Source organism: Camelus dromedarius, chromosome 13 (genome assembly GCF_036321535.1).
Source record: "Camelus dromedarius isolate mCamDro1 chromosome 13, mCamDro1.pat, whole genome shotgun sequence".
In the NCBI taxonomy this organism is placed as follows: Eukaryota; Metazoa; Chordata; class Mammalia; order Artiodactyla; family Camelidae; genus Camelus; species Camelus dromedarius.
The window spans coordinates 25,716,503-25,726,152 of NC_087448.1; the positions used below are offsets into that span (position 1 = coordinate 25,716,503).

The 9,650-nt window shown below is 37.4% G+C and overlaps 1 pseudogene; it reads left to right on the forward strand.

The window, feature by feature from the left end:
• Positions 1–9,179: 9,179 nt before the first annotated feature.
• On the forward strand, positions 9,180–9,337 carry LOC116157292 (U4 spliceosomal RNA; annotated as a pseudogene).
• Positions 9,338–9,650: the final 313 nt, after the last annotated feature.

The following is a 9,650-nucleotide window of genomic DNA, read 5'->3' on the forward strand; positions in this document are numbered from 1 at the left end:
AGATGGTTAAAGCGAAAACTATTTGATAATTTTTACTCTGATATGTTGAGCAAATGTCATTTTAATCAATACAATTAATTAGCGTGACACTGTTTTTGAAGCGCTTATGAAATAAAAAACTTGTTTGTGAGTGGTTTTGCTGATACTTCTCATCTCTCTTCTTTAGTCTCCAGTATTTTGGCTGATGCTTTATAGTCCATCTCCTGATTTAAACTCTAATCATTATCTACTTTGAATCACTCGTGACACTCAAAATATTTTGCTGAAATAGAACCTTTGATATTTAGGACAAGTTTTAATGATCTGTCTTCTTCTGAAGTGACTAATCTTAAAGAAAAAAATGCCAACTCATATTCACACTTTACATGCATGCATTATTTTGTGATAGATTTTTCTCTAAGCATAAATAATTTCTTCTTAGGGCAAGAACTTGGGCAAACACGGCATCAGGGCTAAAGCATCTACAAGTGGATTGTCTACAAGGGAACAGCTTATCTTAAATTTATGCTGCAATCAGAAATAAAGGTAGATGAAACCTTTTTACACTGTCACCATAGGGAGGAAAAAGCACAAATGAACACTTACTGCTTTGTGTCTCTTCCTACATATTTTGCCAGAAAAAGATTTTCCTGGTCAAAGCATCTTTGCTAAATTTATCTCCAGAGGGACATTGCTGTTCAATCAAATCTTTGCAAGATTTTACCCTGGCGTTCCAAAAAGAAAAATTACTCAGTGTGATGTGTTTTATTATTTTCTTTTGAATGATTCCAGGAATAGGTCATAAAATATTTTGGTCAGCAAGTGTTCCAGACTGAGTCTTGGAGATTTAAGTTGTCAACTTAGAACAGAGAGTTTACAGAATCCTTGTCTGTGATGGTTTAACTGTTACTGTGTCAAGTTGAAAAGCAGCTTTATGTTAATTTACTTCAGAGAATGAAACATGAAATAAATACAGTTTTGTTTATGCTCAGCTTTCTCATTTTAAAGTGAGAAGATAATCTTTTATGGAAAAATTTAAAAACATAGAATTAATTCTTAAGACATGAGATAAAGAGGTATGATTTTTTTTCTTTTCCTGTAGCACACGCACATTAACACTTTCTTTAGTCTATTTTGTTCTGCTAAAAATGTATATGCCCACTTGGTCTGGGTTTTTTGGCCACAGTTTTTCCCTCAAGTTTTGAAGCTAATGGAAAAAAATATCCATTCTCCCCTCAAATGTTCAACGTGAGAAAAATACTGGCAACTGGTATGCTCTCAGAAATAAACTGATTGATAGTATCTGCATCACTTTGGGATTTAGAAGAATAAAACATAAAGTTCTTTGTGTGTGTATGTGTATATTTCCTCTTTTTGTCTTGTTATTTTGCCTAATTTATTACTTGTAATACTAAAACTAAGACTCATTTCAAACATTAATATCAAAAGTTGCTTACCTGTTAAAGTTTATGAACCCTCAACCATGAAGGTGAAATTATTATTATCAACCATGAAACTATTACTAATTTTTAGAGCTTTTGTAGTTTCAATTAAAGGTCTCAGTCTCTATGTACAACATATATAAGCAAGATGAATAAAAATTGGTTCACAAATTAAAAAGAACAATAGATCCAAGTTCAACAGAGGGACCTGCATAGAAAGACAAATATTAAAAAAAATATGTTTAGTTAAATATTAATTTCCTGCCAAGAATCCTGGTCCACACTGTTGAAGATCCCCACTGTCTATGGTAAATGAGTCTATGGTGATAGTGATCTGACATTAGCAGAGGAAATGGACAACCTTGGTTACTCTTCTCCCAGATTCTCGGTTAGATGTTTTCTAGAGGATAGAACTTGAGGGTGTTAGGTGGTCTGAGATATTAGTGAGCAAGATGAGTAGAATTTCACTTTGTAGAAGAAATGATAAGTCCAAGAGTCAGTCATGGCTCAGTCTCTTTCTTCCCAACCTTATAGTCTGTTTCTGAGTTTTTGTAATTTAGTGTATGAATAATAATCAGAAGAGCCCTGGGGATGATTGCTGAGGAGCTTTTACTTTAACCAAAACTGTGACAGACTTGTCCCTTGGGTCAAGCACTGGGGCCTCAAAGCATGTCATTTAATATGCCATTTTTAGTAGACGTTCATCTGAACAAGTTGGAATTTTTAAAATGAGGGCTAACTGCCCTCCAATTTCATTATTATTTAATTATTTATCAAAGGAATCAGGACCAACAGAACTTTACCTTTGGCTTTTTTACATGCCTGGGTTTGTACTTTTGGTTTGATGCTAGAACTTCAGTTCTTCAAGAACATCTTCTCTGAACTGATACATTGAAACAGAATGCCATTCCAAGGAAATTGATGGCTGGTACTAGGGAGGCTACAGGTGACTGGAATTTTCACATGACAGTCACTTTTATGTAACATTTTACAATTTTGTTCTAGTTGCTATCCACTGTCCTAGCTAGAATCCATCTCATTTCCTTTCTTCTTGGCTATAGTTATCAAGAATTTTAATTGTTTGTAAACAGCTTTCTAAGCTAACCATTTTCTTTTTGGCTATAGTTATCAAGAATTTTAATTGTTTGTAAACAGCTTTCTAAGCTAATGAAATAAATGTGTCAAATGCATTATTTTTTCATTTTATGTTTTAATAGTTATCCCCTGAGTTCATTTTCTTGCCATGCTAGAAACAGCTCTAAATAGGTTCTATTTCATTGTTGAAGTACAGATCTCTGAAATCTCATGCTGTGGCACCATATCACCTGATTGATACTGTTATTGCCAGGGAATCATGTTTCATAACTTTTCTTGGTGAAATTAAATTGATTTGTGGAAATAACTAGAAAATTTAAACCAAGAACTCTTATCTCCCCATCTCAATCTTAGAAATGGAAAAATTGAAGACAGCCCAGATTTCCTTTTTTTTTTTTTTGTTCTGTGTCTAATTTACTATCTTAAATAAGCTGATGATCCTTCTAGAGAGATTCCACTTTGGCACCTGGCTTCAGTCTTCCTGTGGACCCTCAGTCCATGTGGTATCCAGATGACTTCAACACCTGCCCAGATGACACAGGTTTCTCAGGGCTTTGAGTTACTCATCTCCAATAGCTTCCGCCGTCCCCTCTTCATCATGCCCTTCCATTTCCATGCTTTGTCATCACTCGTGTCTTCATCATTGAAATTTTATATCCAGACTTTGCTCTCTTGACATAGAGCCTCTGGCCTGGATCAACCATCTCTTTGTCCCATTAGGCTCTCCAGACTCTTGACTCTTCTACATTTTCTTTCTCTGTTACCCACTTTCTATATTCATTTCCCAAGCCATTTAAATTTTACGTTCCACCATTTCTGTCTCTCTTTGACAATATCAACTCTTTTGACCCCATGTTCTTGTTTGACATCTGCTTAGCAAAATCTCAAGCCTGGATGAATTCATCCATCAGTCTTCCAGACCTGAATCTTGCTGATTAGAAAATCTCCCCATGAATAGACTGGTGTCATCAAAGTTTTGATGGGTTCAACTGGGTTCTTGGTACAGCTTAGCCTTGACTCCCTGCCTTTCCAAGGAACATGCCATATATCTTCAGCTATTTGGCACTCCTTTTATGCCTCAGAAAAAGAAGTTGTGGCTTTCTTTATACATAGGTTTGCATATTTCTTCTTTAAGTTCCTCTTTAGAATCAGTAGTTCAAACTGTGATGTTGAAAGACCCATGGTAAATTTGGGCCCATATCTCCAATGTGGTGGGAGATCCCTGGGCAGGAATACTGATATTGAAAGTCTAATGGGAGGTGGCATGTTGGTGCTGGGAGATCTTTTTGGTTTAAGGCAGGATCCCAGTAATAGCTGAATAACAGGGATCTAGAAATGGGCTGGAAAAGTCATCAGGGCCTCAGTTAAATGTCTGGGCTTGGGGAAGAGTTTCATCCCCAGTAAGGAGACAAGAAGGCTCATGAGGATCTGAGAAGGATGGCCATGTACAGTGTGCTCAGCAGTAGGATAGGATTAGTATCAGAAGTTGTACTGCTCAGCTCTGGTTCCTAGGCGTCACCACTGGATATTAGTTGTCTTAACCACAGGATTGGTTTAAGATCTTTTGCCTCCTTTGTCAGCATTGGTTTGGAGAAATGGGTGGAGCTGAGAATACAAGTTGGGTGGGCTGGTGAAACTCCAGGGGTGCCAGTGGTAGAGCGTCATCAGGGATGAGACAAGACATGAACTGGAGTCAGCCTGTAGAGGGCTTTGCCTACGGGCCCTACCTGATAGAAAGCCCTGGAAGAGAGTGACCCAACTGTGAAACCAAATTAAATGGAAACTGAATAAATAGGAGAGGGTCAGCTGTAATTTTTTTCCATAATATTATTTTATTCATATAAAAGGGGTGGGAGGGAAATTTTAAACCAAGAACCAACTCTTGGTTTGCCATTTGAAGATTGTATACGTCAAGGAAATTTTAGACCTGGGCATAGTGTTTGGGTCTGTGGCCTCCTGGCTCTCTTCTGAACGCTAATCTTCTGGTTTCAGTGCATTCACGGAAAATAAACTAATTTTAGTATTAACCTAATCAAAGTACAGGAAGGCAGATCTGCTTTAATAACATAATATAGTATAATCCAAAGCTTAATATATTTGTTTCCTGCTGTAGGCAACTATAATATGTTAATAGATACAAAAACATCAACTGAAGGATAGTTACTTGCTTTACAAAATTTGATCATAAGATTTCTGTTAAAAACTGAATTTCCTCCAGGGAATTTAAAATCTGATTTGGTGTACTGATTCCATTTGCACACACATTTATATTGATTAATAATCAAGTGAGACTTATTATTAATAGGGATAAATATAGTCTTTAGAGTTGAGGCTTAAAGATGCCAGTGTAAGGATGGAACTGGTGTTCTGGCTTTTTGGTAGATCAAGAGGCTAGTTTTATTAACTGAAAACCAAGTATGAGGCAATAGGGTGACACAGATGCCAAAGAATGGGGATGCTATTTGAGCCTCAGTTAGTAGAAATCAAGGTTTGGAATGAGAGTGACAGATACGCCACCATGTAGACCACATCTGGTTACTTCCTGCCCTACTTTTCTGGGGAACCCAGCAAACTCAGTGCCTGCAGGGACAGTGTTGGGGACAGTGTTGGGGACAGTGACAGAGCTAGGGCTCCATCAAAATCTCAAAGGATGAAGACATAGAGGATCTTGGCTTGAAGGAGAGAAGGTGGTGATGGCTCCTTACAAATTGGGATGGATTGCCATGTGGAAGCAAACTTGGATTCATTTGTTAGAGTTTCAGATTTAGAATTCAAGGTGGGAATTACAGGGAGGTAGTTTTCAGTCTCCCCTTCCTCAGGTCAGAGTGTGTCAACATTTGTTTTTGTTTTAATTGCTTATTTTTTATACAATTTTTAAAGGTCATACTCCATTCACAGTTATTACAAAATATTGGCTGTGTTCCCTGTGTTGTACAGTATGACGTCCTTGTGGCCTTACACCCAGTAGTATGTACCTCCTACTCCCCACCCCTGTACAGCCTCTCCCTCTCACCACTGGTAACCACCAGGTTGTTCTCTGTCTGCTTCTTTTTTGTTATATTCACTAGTTTGTTGTATTTTTTTTAGATTCCACATGTAAGTGAGATCACACAGTATTTGTCTTTCTCTTAATTATTTCACTTAGCATAATACCCTCCAAATCCATCAATGTTGCCTCAAGTGGCAAAATTTCATTCTTTTTTATGGCTGAGTAGTATTCCATATTGTGTGTGTGTGTGTGTGTGTGTGTGTGTGTGTGTATGCCACATCTTCTTTATCCATTCATCTGTTGATGGAAACTTAAGTTGCTTCCATATCTTGGCAATTGTAAATAGTGCTGCTATGAACATTGGGGTGCATGAGTCTTTTTGAATTAGTCTCTCTCTTTTTTTTTTTTTTTTTGGATACATAACCAGGAGTGGAATTGCTGGGTCATGTTTTTGTTTTCAGAGGATTCTTGCATGAGATAAGAGATTAGACTGGAGGCTTCCATAGCTCCTTCTACTGACTGATTAGTTTAAATCTATCCCATCAGGCATCTGGTAAGCTATTCAGCTGTTATTATTTGTTATTTATACTTATGTATCATTTATTATATGTTTGGATTGTTCCAAGCACTGTAAAAAGATCAATTTATTTCACTTGTTTTAACAACCCTGAAACCTAGTTTTTAGCTGCATCTTATGGATGTGGATACTGAGGCTCAGAGATGTTAAGCTGCTTGCACAGAATAACACAGCAAGAGCCAGATGGACAGGCAGGCTGTCTGCGTTTTTATTTTAGGAATATGTGTCTTGAGGATTACATTATGTCTGAATTATGTGTGTAATGACTCCATTCCTGGTATATTATTGAGCTACTGCCAGAAAATGACTTTTGTCTTCATTATTATTATAATTAAAAGTTTTTCTTATTTGAGAAGGGTTTCTGATTCACCTTGATGCACACATACATGTTTTGTTGCAAAACAAATAGAAATACAGTTTTGTGTCCTCTGTTGCCTAAATCATTTTCAAATAGCAATTTGAATGATACATCATCAGTCAGGCCCCTCTTACTTGTAAATTATAGTGAATTTTAAAAATGACATCCCTCACAATTGCATCTCTTCACAACCCATGTGATTTATTTACAATCACAGAATCTTACGTTATCTACCTCTGTGACTTGAAAGAACTGGTTTTTTTTGTTTTTTTTTTTTCCCCAAATTTTAACTCCACATGTCAGGGGTAATCTCAGCACTGGAGGGGGTATGGTTTATTAAACACAGAATGGTCTTTGCTGGTCCTTTGGCTCACAACCTCCAAAGCCTCATCTGTTAGCAGACAGCTGTAACACCTGTAACAGCCTTCCCAGTGTTTATGTTTAGTTCATGAAGCAGAAAATATGACAGGTTCTGTATCTTTTAAAACATCTGCCCCCAAATGCTAGTTAATCCCCTGACTTTCAAAGGCAAGCAAAATTTATCTTTCTGCTGGCAGCAAGAATATAGGGTTTCCCCCCTAGCCGTGTGTAGACGCTACTTGTTGACACTATTGTTTATCCAAGAGGACTATAATTTTTCACATGATATTAAACAGGCAAACATTGTTTCCAAAATATGAACTAAGTTGATGAAGAAGAAAATTATCAATCACTGAGTCCAAGTTCCAGTTTTTTTTTCTTTGTTATTGAAATGGTTGAATAATCTTAGGTCAGAAGAAGCACTGTCTTAAAAAAAGACAATTTAAATATATTTTAATGTAATTATTTCAGTGAACAATCTGATTGTCTAAATGACAAAAATACAATATAACAATTGGGCAGCCCCCTTGGAAACACTATTCACAAACTGTGTAGCTTTTACCAATTTTATTGTTTATACAGCTGCCACCAGACTTCGTTAGAGAGCAGGAAGGGGCTGAGGAGTGATTAGGCAGGAGGGCTTTTTGAGAACCACTGGTGACTAGAACAGTTGGCCACAATAATACAACTGATGAGGTGGAGACAGACAAGCGACAGGAAGGTGTCTGCCCCCATTACCAGGTGACACTGAAGAGAAAACTTCTGTCGTTGGTGTCAAGGGGGGTGAATAGCATCTATATAGGAACACTGGACGCCCAGAATGTGGCTTCCTGGAAGGCAAGCGATGAAAAGCCTGCAGCATGAGGCTGGGAATAGGGGATGGAATGGGGAAAACCTAGAAGGAAGGGCTCCCTGGATATTTCCAGGATGCAACTTATGCAGGAAAGGTAGAACACTGAACAGAAGCAGAAGCACCAAGGACCTAGATTTAGCCTAGGAAAAGAAATCAGGTGTCAGTAATGATGGATGTGTCTGACTTGCTGCAGACTAAGATCTCTCGGGCAACGTGGCATCTATAAACATATTGGTCAGGAATGCTTTGGGCTGCATACATTAGAAAACCTGAATATGATGTCTTAACTGTAAAGAAATTTATTTTTCATTCATGATGGAAAATCTCAGGATGGGTTTTTGCTGGCACTGGTTGAGGGGCTTAGCAAGATTAGCACTGAGGCCTCTGTTTTTTTCTTTTTTATTTAGTATAGCTGATGTACAATATGTAAGTTTCAGATATACAACATAGTGATTCACAATTTTTAGAAATTGTATTCCATGTATAGTTATTATAAATATTGGCTATATTCCCTGTATTGTGCAGTGTATCTTTGTAGCTTATTTATTTTATACATAATAATTTATATCTCTTAATCCCTTACCCCATGTTGCCCCTTCCCCTCCCTTTCCCCACTGGTTACTGCTAGTTTGTTCTGTATATCTGTGAGTCTGTTTCCTTTTTGCTATATTCACTATTTGTTTTATTTTTAGATTCCACATATGAGTAATATTATACAGTATTTGTCTTTCTCTATCTGAGTTATTTCACTTAGCATAATACTGAGGTCTTTGATTCTTTTGGGGTTTCCTTCATTGGCCAAGGAGGGCTCCTGCAGCCTGGCAGTCATGTCAGTAGGAAGAAGGGAAGAGCCTTTTCATGCTGAACTGTGTCATGTGGACATTCCAAACTGGAAGAGGACCCAGGGAAGAGCCTGTAAGTTGGGTCTGGTCATTCAACCAACAGTGTCTGCCGCAGTAATTTTCTGCTAACTAATCTTTGTAATATAATTTCTTGACAAGAGGTTGTTTTTGTTTTGTTTTTTTCCTCTTCTGTTTCAAACATTCCAAGAAGTGCTGGAAAAGACGTGTGAATGTGAAATGCCCTCTGACATTCCATGAAACCATTTCTGAGAATTGAGATGAATGGACATGATAACTTTATAATGAGGAGGAGGAGGAGGAGGAGGAGGAGGAGGATTATATTAATGACAGCCAGCACATAGAGCTTCTTTTGTGCCAAGCTCTGATTTAAGTGCTGCACATAAATTACTGTTAAAAACCTTGTCGACGACATTACGAGATAGGAAATAGCCTTATTTTTTAAAATTGAAGAGTAGTTGAATTTACATTAGGAAATAGTATTTTTATTCCCATTTTACACACTGGATAACTGAGACCTTTGAAGGATTAAATGACCTATCCAAAGTCATCTCTCTAGTAAGTGGGGAAACAAAGAGACATACTCTGCAGTCTGGCCCCAGGGCCCTTGCTTTTCACTCACCACTGATCTACTTTTTTTTTTTAATTTTTATTTTTTTAACTGTCAGCTTTGCGCAGTGGCAATATCATAGGCAATGAGGTTTATCCGAGATGCGATTATTGCTAATAGAAAACCTTCTTGCCTGTCAAGCTTACCTCTTTAATTTATTCTAAATTATCATCACTGCTATTTTTCTTAACAGTTACTTCATTCTATGGTACTGAAAAGACTAAAAATGTAAATATGGACATTTGCCCCATCTCCAAAAAGTAAAATCACTGCTGGGAAAATAATACCTACACAGGTGAGGTGCAAAGATGAGATGTTGCATCCAAATATGGGAAGCTAGCAAAACATGGCTGAATTAATCTGGTTTTATCCATTTGAGAAGCTGGGCCCAGATTAGGAGCCATTAGAGGAAGCAGTGTACAAGGTTCAGGATGGAGATGTGACATATTTAAAAGACTGGCAGTTGAATGATTCCGGCTTATGTATAATTTTGGATATAATGCATTTTGTCACCTGCCTGAACCAAG